The sequence below is a fragment of the Pieris brassicae genome, chromosome 2 (genome assembly GCF_905147105.1).
Source record: "Pieris brassicae chromosome 2, ilPieBrab1.1, whole genome shotgun sequence".
NCBI classification, from domain to species: Eukaryota; Metazoa; Arthropoda; class Insecta; order Lepidoptera; family Pieridae; genus Pieris; species Pieris brassicae.
The window spans coordinates 6,504,234-6,516,370 of NC_059666.1; the positions used below are offsets into that span (position 1 = coordinate 6,504,234).

Genomic DNA, 12,137 nt, shown 5'->3' on the forward strand with positions numbered 1-12,137 from the left:
GTTTTGAAATATGCACGTTCGAACTTGTGTTCGCTTTTAATAACTGTGGTTCGTCGTTATTGTTTTATAAAATCTTTTACACATCTCAATTTTATAAACTCCAAGCAACCTTGTAGAAGCTCCGTTGTTGTTATCTAAAAATAATAGTAGTAACAAAATTTGATAAGAACATAAGACTAGTTTGTGTTGTGGTCTATTCTCGATTGTCCTAATATCACACATTTATTACATCATAACAAACATAATATGTAAATTATGAAGATGAATATTTATATTATTGTATATTTATGACTATTTGACGATATATTTGAATATAACTTAACTACTGGACCTTTTACAAAATCTCTTCCTCAGGGCTATGTTTAAAAAAGGTCGAGCTGTGCGAAGCCGGGATAGGGTGCTAGTATACAGTATATTATATTATAATTAATATTAAAGAGGTTAATGGGTAGTAGGTACGTGCATGATCGCACCCTACTTCATCGTACTAAAGTACACGAATTAGTAATTTTGTCAAACTTATATTTAAATTAGTTCAAACTTTAATTACACTAAAGATTTAATTAATTCTTCAGTTAGATAGACAGATATTAGATATTATTTCAATTTTGGTATCATGACCCTCACAAAACTGACACAGGTTGCTTATAAAAATTCCTAACATTCAGGTCCAAAATGTAATTTCAATTGAAATCTTATATAATTACAACGTATTATTTTATAGGCCTTGTGTTGGTGATTGAGAACTATTCTTATCAGTCCAAGACCTGTGGTCAATATACGTCTTAAAATAATAGGTATTTCTCAATTTCTAACACCTTAATATTGTATCTTCAACACACAGACATCGTCTTAAACAGTTTCATAATAGAGATTGTGTTGGCAGGATGCCAGACTTTTTCGGACGTAAACTAAGTCTGCGGCCATCCATTATGTCGGTGTAATTTATGCTCAACAATTTAATATCGATCAGGTAAAGTGGTTCAGAATGTACGGAAGATTACATGGCAAAGTGCTTTTCACTCAATTGTGTAACGACTTTTGTTTAGTCTGTGCACATTAAATGTCGATATTTTCAAAAGTACAGTCGAATTTTTAACTTACAATAGTGGAACGTATGAAAACGTTTAGCAGGAGAACGAAAGAATTATATTAAAGGGATCCTACCCTGTGATTATCAACGCCAAAGAATTTTGTTGCTTGCTTAATTGCTTCCGTTAATTCGTTACTCTAAAACAAACCACATACGTTTTTGATGTAGGGAGATTACTGTCCAAATCTTGACGAATCTTACCCGAAACTGTCTCTTAGGGAGGGTTGTTTAAAAAAATTGCTTTGTACCAATTCAATATATATATTCCTATTAAGTGTATGTGCAAAGTGTATTTTAATAATATAGTATTACATATATATGAATACGTAATGAGATATTTGATACTGTTCTCACCTATGGGCGGGAGCTACACAGTACGAGCTACCCAGTATCACTACTCTAGTACTCCTTCTGCTTGACCGTATTTAACGAAGAGGGATTGAGTCGTCAACGACCACTCACTTTCCGTGCAGCTTAATTCCTTGGCATTGCGTAAACAGTGTTCAGAGGAGTTGTTCAAACCTGCAGCTGATCTTCATCATTGGACGTCAAGGCAGAATACAAAATACCATCAGGATCATATCGGCGTCCGTTGTTCCACAACTGAGCGTTTTTCAAGGCAGATTTTCCGCGCACCATCATTATGTGGAACCAGCTGCCCACTAGATTTTTTTGAACCAATTTGACTTAGGGTCCTTCAAGAAAAGAGCGTATCAATTAAATATCGGCAACGCACTTGCGATCACTCTGGCAATAAGAGTGCCCATCGGCAGCTGTATCACATCAGGTGAGCCTCCTGCTCGTCTGACTCCTATTACATAAAAGAAAAAGTAAGAAATATTTCTAAATAAATGATTAAAATGAGTATATTTGTTACTTAAGTTCAGATAGACACAGACAGAACTTCTAATTTCTGGTTAAAAACTCATCATATTGTTACAACATTGTTTACAAAACGTTCACGGTTGTTCACGGGGCTGGCGCATTTTTCATTAAGACAAATGATCCGCTAATTAGACCAATCATTGCATGACGTTAGCTATTAAATAAGAGCCTTGTTTAATATTGCAAATTTTAAAGTCATACTTTGTGAAACATTCCACAATGTTTTCTGAATAATACTTATTCAAGAAAAGGTTAGCCAACATTACAATAAATATTTTATACAAAAACAAAATAAACGCAACTTGCATCCCTTTAAGAGGCAAATACAGCATGCTTTCTACCTAATAACTATTACTATCTAATAGAATGCTTAAAAAAACAACATATCTTAGAAAGCGTAGGTCAAGGGAGAGGAAGGGAAGGGGGAAGGGGAGGAACTTAGACATCCTACGAATAAATCATTTGAACACTTTACTTATAGATAAATCCCTAATCTTTATAACCACCATGTTACGTTATAATAATTAATAAATTAACAACCGCATGAACTATATTTCATAAACAGCTGTTCTGGTAATTTGGCGCATTCACGAGCGATGCTCGCTAAACAATATCGGGTTTAGTAAATTAGGTAAAAGGTACCTAGGAAATTGTTACTTACTGCTGTGAGTAATGATATATATCCTCATATTTTTTTTTGGGTTCATATAATAAGGCACAGAAGGCATCAATTTTGTAATAATTGTATAATTTTAAAAACAAGCCGTTATAAAATTATTTATGTTTCAAGCGAACCGAACCGAATCTTGGATTTTCGAAACGAAAATTGAATATTTATAATATAATTTAACAAAAAATATCGTATGTTTATTTAAAAATGGTACAATATTATATGTAAATATTTATCACAGGCCGAGTATTCCAAACTTGTATTGATATATATATACAATAACACTTAGATATTATAACGACGCAAAGACATACCAATTAGGAATAATGTGGACATGTTGGCATCCATTAAGGAAATCACTTCCACGTTTCCCATTCTCGTGGGAAAATTAATGAAAAACCTTTGCTAATATCGGATGTAAAGTGGAAGTAATAAGGTTTCTACTTTGCGAGTGCTTCCGTTAATGTAATTTGCCTAACGTAAAATACGTTGTTCCAAGCAAATCTCTAAATGATTGGTTCTATATATTTTACTTCACCCGGTAAAATAAATCAAAGAAATAAAAACAGCTTAATAGTAACAAAAATGATAATAAGAAATAAAGAAAATCTAACATCTGGGACCACTAAACGTGAAATAAACACAAAATGATAACCCAATTTGATAATAAAAGGTATATAATAAATATTCTTTAGAATACTTTATTTGGTTTGAAATTTAAGTTTCTAAGCTCTTCCCTTACTTGGTAAAGTAATAAAAAATATAAAAGCAACAGCCTCCCCTAGAGGTCCTAACCTAACAGTTCTGTATCTACTTCGTGATATTTTTTCTTAATAGGCAAGTAACTGAGCCTTCTGTGCCTGATTGCGTCGAATTATAAGACACGCCAGTTCCCTAACGATGTTTTTCTTCACCGTACAAACAAGTGTTATGTGGGCATAGAAAGAAACTCCATTGGTGCATAGACATGATTCGAGTGCACGACCTTAGGGTTGAGCTCATGTGCTCGAAACGCAAAATATTCTTGCGATAAATATTTGTATGTATGTAGCGGAACCGTAGCTAACAGTGATGAACACGAGAGCGTCTTTACATCAACACAATCCATAACTATTTGTGTTATTTTTCTTCTTAATGTCAGCGATCGTTCAACAAGAACGGATGATTATTTTACATAGTTTGTTTATAATTATATTCGGTATTAGTCCACGTAAACCCTCGAGAAGCATTATTTAAATTACTAAATGGTTTAATTGGACTTGGACATACGGAAATGGAATTCTAACCCTGCGTAGAAGTATTAGGCTGTCGTCGCCAGTTTCATTGATAATAATAATTCAATTTATTTGCTTCTTCAAAATATTGCATTTTACGGAATTATATGCTGCAGGTTATGATTATTAATACTTTAAGTGTACTGACATATATGTGAGGCTTTGTCACGGGGCATTTATTTGAAAAAAATCACAATATATCATACCAACAATTAGTCAACGAAACAATAGCTCGCATTCGAGACGATATACCATCAAAAGGGGAACATTAATTGACCCAAGTCTATGAAACTAAGCAAACCGCATCGTCACTGTACGCAATCCATCAAGCCGTGACATACAAGATGGATCCGAGCTACTTAAACACTCATAACGCATATATAGCTACGAATATATAGATTTTTTTTAAAGTTAGCTAATAATATTATATATACGCATATACTTACTTCGAACGTACCACATTAATAAATAAAAAAATCATATAAAATAATTGGAAAACGTTTATGATTGGAAAAACAATTAACTATATATATAGTATACATATTTAGCTGTTATTATAATTTGAGAAACTATTTTGTATTAGGGAAAATAACTATTTTATATTGGCTTGAAAGGCATTTCAGGTAAGTTTTTGTCGTCCCTTTGACATCAGACATGTATAAATGCTTAATATTTGCGCTTGTTCTTTCCATGATATATATTATCAAGACTGACTTGGGTACGGTATTTAGTGTATGAGAGTTCTACCTATAGTTGAACATTTCACTTGTAAATAGTACGTACAAAAAGAGTTTTTCACATAATTTTACTAAGAGGGAGTAATCATAAATATTTTATAAAAACCAGCCTTCCTTTTGAGACTGGTGAGGTATTCTTATTTGTTCCCCTAATTTAATGAAGTGTCAAGATAAAGCATTCGTTATGGTTGATAGCGTTTTATTAATAACAAATTTATGTTGGAGGAGCTTTTCAAGGAATTTGCTTTTGATATTTATTAAAATTTTCATGAATTTAATTATTATAATATCTAACGAAGTGTACAGAACATAATTAAATTGTGCGTGCTTTATGGAAACCCGAAAACTGTCACGAAACGTCAAAGCCAATCCAAACAAGTCGATTTCGCAATTTGACATTTGTTACGATGATGTTTCGTCATCATTCCTTTTACATTAATCAATAATTAGAAAAACACACTGCCTGTTTCTTTCATTCTAATATGACAGGAATGATTCTATATTTAGAGCTGAGACTTACGTGCAACGACTGCCTTATGTCAAAAATACGAATTGAACTTGACGTACGGGAGGTTTACTTACTTACTATATCTCGCTAATTTTAGGATGACTTGTCGACTTAAGAGTTTTGAACCTAAAAGCATTAGTATACGTAAATAATAAAGAAATTAATAATATATGGAACAGCACGTATATTCACATACATTTCATAAATTAATTCAATATACATAAAAATACTCTTCTAATGTATTAAATATATTATTTATAAATAATATATTTAAACATTAGTTTAGTTTGCTTTTAGTTTTTATGAAGTTGTCTAGTTTCAAAGGCCAAGGTTCACTTTGCGTCGCTGGGCCATCGCAGTCGGTGTATGATAATATTGTTGTGGTAACATAATCTGTATTTATTAAGGTTAACAAAATCTAATTGTGCAAGGCAGTCCATTTGTAACTACGCTTATCATCTATACATAACAGGTAGCCCATACAAAAAGCTTTCATAAAAAAAATTATATAACGATAGCTACACAAGCTGGTGAAATTTGTAAGAGCGTTGTATTCGTATTCTTTAGAAGTTTCGTAGATTTTCTGAGGTACGTTTTAGAACGGTATATAGCCGCCATAACATACTGTATTTCTTAATTCACCCCAATGCATAAACTTTATTGTGGCTCTTAAACGAAACACGACATTTGGTTTTTACAGGCGCTTATGTTTTAGTGTCTTGTTGGAAAACTCGAGGACGTAACAGTTTTAATGGTTCTCGTTAGTATATTATGTTTATTTTCTGATTATCTTACAAAGAATTTAACTATAAGCTTTAAATAAAAGCTCTTTAACGGATATAAACACAGATTTATTTAATGAAGTTTTATATAATTGGAGTAAACTACACAAATACAAATATCTGTATATTAAGTAAATATTTTGTTGTTATAAACACTTTGATATTTCTTGATGTCACAATATTAATTAATGAGTTGAGACCGAAAATCAAAACACACGCCCTTTACGCCTTATTGCCTTAATTAGGGAATTTGCTAATTACACTTCATACTTGTATACAATTGTAAATATCTTAATATTAAATTACAATTATGCTTAACGATACAAAATCATAAGATAATATTTTCCGATTAGTCGAAAATATGACATACTTGTTGTAATATAGCTAGTAAATTATTTCTATTGAGAGTAGAAGATTATTAGCATTTTATAATTTAGAGGTATAATTTTTTTTACGACCTATAGAATATACACAAAAAAATCCATAGAAATGCGGCAAAATCCACAAACACGCGGAAGTCGTTATATAGATGGTAAAATGTTAATATCCTATTAACCTATTATATAGGTTTTTGCCTCAAATCTATTTAGTTGAACTCATTCCCTAAGTGCACAGATTTTAATAACGACGTTTAACTCCCACGCACTAATTTATATTTTGCAAAGCACTTAACAGCCATAATAATCGTTTGGGGCCTTGTAAGACATAAGTAAAGCTTTTAATACTTTTATGAGATAGTATAATATGACTTTTAACGGTTAAATTCGGTGTAAAAGCCGCTTGATCGAGTCTGATAAAAACGTTGTTACATCGAAATGGGCCGGATATCCTTATGGCGGTAACCCGGGTACACGGTTAAATGTGATATAGTACGTGTTGTGAATTTCCTAAGGTAGTTCAGGTTTACATTGAGTGTAAATTCTTTTGATAGGTAATCCTGGTAGGCGTTCTTGAACCATTAACAGTGAACTACGTTATTCACATTATTTAAATAAAACATACTTTTTAGCTAATTAATAAGCTGTGTAGTAGGAAAAAGCAGACTGAAATTGGGCATCTAAAAATTGTCGAAGTCGATCCCTGTGTTATAAAATATATTAATTGATTGACAAAATCGATATACATAGCATACCCAGATTTTTTTTATACAACAGGAACGACTTTTATGGAAGCTGGGATGGAAGAGCACTGGGCAAGTTATAAGAGGGTGTAAATTTATTATTCCACTCCAGTAATCTGATTAAATAGTGTCCACGTTACGGAAAGTGGCAGAGGATGCGATGGATGGGGTAATATATTCACAAACATGATGGGGAACGTATATAGACGCGTGGTGCGCAAGGATAGCAAATAGAGAAGAGAGGATGCCCTTGCAAGCAAGCGGAGGCTTATGTTAGACATTATATCATTAGGATACTTAATATTGAACTTAATTATCCGAATAAAAGCCTTTATTATTGACTGAAAGCTCACCTAAGTTACACCGCTTCACGCTAAGGACTCACGTAGCGGTTTTCACCCGCGCCCGCCGCGATTGCGGGCCCGCAGCTTTTGTAGAATACAGATATTTATGTAAACAATTAGGCCTTGTTCAGACACGGCGGGAACCACGCGGTTTACAAATTGGCCATGTGTCAGTCGATCTTAATATTGGATGCACCCAGTACTGCCTTTTCTTTAGTTTCTGACTTCCATCTTGAAACTGATCGCTAACTAACTGCCAATGTTTTAATAGTCCACATTTTTGCGGTTCAAACCGCGCGATCGTTTTCACCCTGTCTGAACGAGCACAAAGCTCATTTCACGACGCGTTTTACGCCCGCGGCACAGCGGTCATCTTGTACCGGCGGGTTGGCGATATGTTGTTTTTGAAGAGCAATTTCTGTCTCTCTTAAAATTTCTAAATAACTAGATACGCACATTCGAAAATAATTAAAGACCTTTCCTTAATCCTTCTTGAACTCATTAATAAGAGTAACAAATAACCCATAAGGATCTCTTTCCGCAATCAGTGCACCCAGAACCTTTTGGGCGTTCTTTTTTTAATTCTTCTGTGTAGTAAGTATAACGCAACACCTCGTTACTGGTGTGTGTCCATGGCGGTCTAGAACTCAACTGATCGTTTAACCGCCCGTCTTGCAGCCGCCGTGATTGCGATATTCAACCGCCAAGTTCGCGAGCGATCTAACCGCACAAAACTCCGGTCTCGTGAGTTTTGAAATTAAAACTCCATTCCGCCACCGCGTCGGGCTTCCGCTTCGTGAGCTTAGCGTTATTCTCCTCCTGCTATATATATTTGTCACAAAACTGACATTCACGTTAATAATAATTAGATCTCATATTAAATTTTGACGTCCATAAAATTATTAGTAATATTAATGTTTATCGTTCATCAATAAATTTTGTTGTAGATAATAATTTAACTAAAATACGTAAATAATCTTTGAAACACTTTTCTGCGATAATATTATATCGATTTAAATAAAACTACAGAACAAGTTACTAGAGTACGCGGCGATATCTATCTGACGATAGATAAATTTGTATTTATATTGAATTGTTAACAATTAATTAGATTTGTTAATTCTATTTAAATTATGTTATATACTCATGTACAGATAATAACCAAAAATATTTATTTATTTATGAACACTTCGTTGCATATAATATAACACACATTATAAAAGACATAATTAAATTAAAAAGAGGGCAACTGGCGGCCTTTTCGCCTACGAGCGATCTCTTCCAGGCAACCACTGTGAGAAGAGAAAAAAAATTATTACATTATATAAGGTAGGCAAGAAGTTCAAAATAACTTATTACACATAGTTTTTGAGACAAAATTAAACAGTAATAAAAAAATAAACAAACTTGAACTAAAATGACTTATGAGATATTGTCTAGTTTGGTTACAATTAACTTTATGATATTATCTAATTGACTACCGATATGAATACTCTAGCAATAAACACCTTGTTATAATTAAGAATATTGAATAGGGCCGGAAATAAAAACGCAACCATCACACCAACAAAGTACATTTTAACCGGTTAATAATCAATAATTTTCCCGCCATAATGATGGCGGTATCATTTCATTTTCTTATATACGAAATTGAATTTAGAATTCTCTGCATCCTCGTACTACGCAACAATATAATGGCGGCGACAACGTTTTAAGTAGTAAAACTATCTCGACATTCCGCACCTAATGGACCGAGGCATTTGTTTTATTTACACAATCATTTGTTTGAGCAAATGAACGAATATTCGTAGGAATTTCGAGTGTCGCGTACGTGTTTTATTTTAGACTGACAATGTTAGCTACAAAACTTCAATTGTACAGCGTTGAAACATTAAAAAATAAAACCCTAAAACTTTCTAAAATTAATCTACGACACAAAAAACTATATTGTTTTATATTTATTATCAATGGTCAATATTGCACACTTATTGGTCTCTTATTATTCTTATAATGCCTTTTCGTTGCTCATACATATACGTTTAAATTACTTTGATTTTACTATTAAATTGTAATATTTTAAGTACGGTAAACAATGTACTGATTACATATTTTAGTAATAAGAGAGACATTATATAAGTAATAAGAATGTATGCTGCGTATAGCTTTTCAATATTATTTTCGACGTTGTTTAACATTCACAAACAAAGGGAGGCCACTTATGATATTTTAGTAATAGAATCCGACAAACAGGAGAAGATCAACACAAACAAGTGAAATCGAATCGGGCGTTCTGAGGATAACTTGAAATTGGCGGCAAAAATATACGTAATGTATAAACGAAACCATACTAGACTGTGTAGACCGATAAATCTTTGAATGATAATTTATCTTTAATTTACCTTTAAGTAGTAACTTTTTTTCTTTTTTTCTTAGCTTTCCGAAATGCATTCAATCTCCTTCTTTACTCAATGAAAAGGATAGTCGACTTTACAAGACTTACTTTTTTAGGATGATTAAAATTAAAAACAATTATATATATTTTTTTTAATTTAAGTATATATTTATTTTAATAATTTTTTTTATGTAAATTCCTAAAATTAAAATTTATTACAACAGATTTTTAATAGTATTGCAATTGTATTTTTTGAAAAATCAAGCTATGTATGAGTATGTAAAAGCTATGTTTAAGTACTTAAAAGCATGGAATTTGGGTGTGGCATCCAAAGTTTAGTTTGCAAATTTAAGGCCAGTAGCTAGGGAGAGTAAAAAATATTACCCAAAATTCTTAAAGCCTGGATGCAGTTCAGCTGTAATAAAGGTTGAAAACATTCTGAAAATTTAAATTTCGAATACAACGAACGTTCTTACCCGAGTTACATATAATGTTGCAGCAACTTAGCGCAGTATTAGCCTATTGATTTCAGCGTGCGATCCTGGGGTTGTAGATTCTATCCCCAGCGGATTTAACACCCGCTCGTACGGTGAAGGAAAACTTCGTGAGGAAAGTGGCAGTGGCACCTTAGACTTATTAAGTCTACGGGGTGTCACAGAAGGTAGATCACCTACTTGCCTAGTATAAATTATATCGGAACAGATACAATCTGTGGCCCAGACCTAAACGGTTGTATCTCCATTGGTTACATATTAAAGGTGTAAGTAAATCAATGTTATGTACCAATGTAGGTATGATTTACACATTGAGCATATTAGTTACATCCGTTTAGTGTTCCCTATATCCTAGTGCTCCGAAGTGCTTAGTATGAAAGATATTAATTCTCTTACATATTCCACAGTCTGTTGCGCCGATCTTGATAATTATAATGATACTATTCAGCTACAAAGTGGCCCCTTTAGCTTTGTGATTCCGTTGATAGTTTCATGTAATTCACTTAATTATATTATAAAAACTGACGGTGCGTTAACAAATTAACACGTAACGTGACTAGATAAATTCAAATGAATGATATTCTTAGATTTTTTGGATATCGTTTGCACACACATTGTCAAATTTGACGGCCCGCATTACCGCGTTTGGGCAAAATACCAAAGACGTACGCGTCGTCGTTGATGACTAAAATATATCATGTTTTATTCGCATAATATTCATATACAAACTTATTTATTTTATATTAAACAACAATTATTAGTTTTCAAGCGATAGACGGACTCCTTAGCACGAAGCGTAGAAACATCGTTAAGATTTTATGTTGCGGCTTTAAGTAATGGTACGTCATCAGCCAATCAGCGCTTTGCTACTCAAAATAACCTTATACTTCCACGCTGTTGTTCCTACATTTCCTTTTATCCTCGATTTTCATAACTGCTGAATGATAATAATTTTCGAATAAGGGGGGCTCCCTTAACAACCCTTAAATTGGGAAATTATTTGGCAAACACTGATTTTATATGTTAGTCTTATTACGAAGATATTCAATTATACCAGACTTTTGCATTTTAACAACAATTCATGTTTCTTGTAACCTCAGTTTTTCTTAGGGAGGCACTCCTCTTTTCCACATTGGCTTGAATAGACCGACCGTTAATACGGAACAGAAATTGTATCCGATAAAAGTAGGACAAACTCCTCAATAAAGGTCAGCACACACTTCGTTAAGAGCTCATTGAGATGGCGTGTTGATACTTCGATAATGGACTTGACGCAAAGTTGTCTAGGTAAATTCCTTTATTCTCACTCTTAGGCTACTCGACGTTTATAAGGTTTATAACAGCTTAAGATTATGGTTTTAGATAAAGCGGGTGGTGCTTAAACGCTTAATTGTGTTGTCGATATTCTTGTTTGTGTAACATGTGTCACAAGTGTGCATATGTACTTCTTCATATTAAGTTAATAAGATTTTTTAAAAGAGGCATATAAAGACTATAGCGGTCAGGTCATGAAAATTACTATAAATATGTATATTTATATACCTTATGTATAAGGTTAAAGTACATAATGTAGATTAACAATCATAAACAATTAAATTACGATTTAGTTTTCCAACCTTTTTTGTGCCATGCCCCACCATAATATAAATAAACAAGATGTTGCCTGGAAGCGATCTCGCTTGAATGCGATAAGTCCGCCAGTTGCCCTCCTTTTGATTTAATTATGTTCAATTTTTTTTATATTGTAGTGTAACGAAGTGTTAATAAATAATAAGTAAATAAAATATTTTTTTGTATAAAACAAATTAATTGTCCACTTAAGAAAGTCTTACTTACTC

General features: G+C 32.9%; 1 protein-coding gene across 2 annotated transcripts in view; it reads left to right on the top strand.

Moving 5' to 3' along the window:
* LOC123720402 (5-hydroxytryptamine receptor 1-like) overlaps nucleotides 1–12,137 on the top strand; it is a 76,090-nt gene that overhangs the window by 25,830 nt on the left and 38,123 nt on the right. The gene's annotated exons all lie outside the window — the stretch shown is intronic.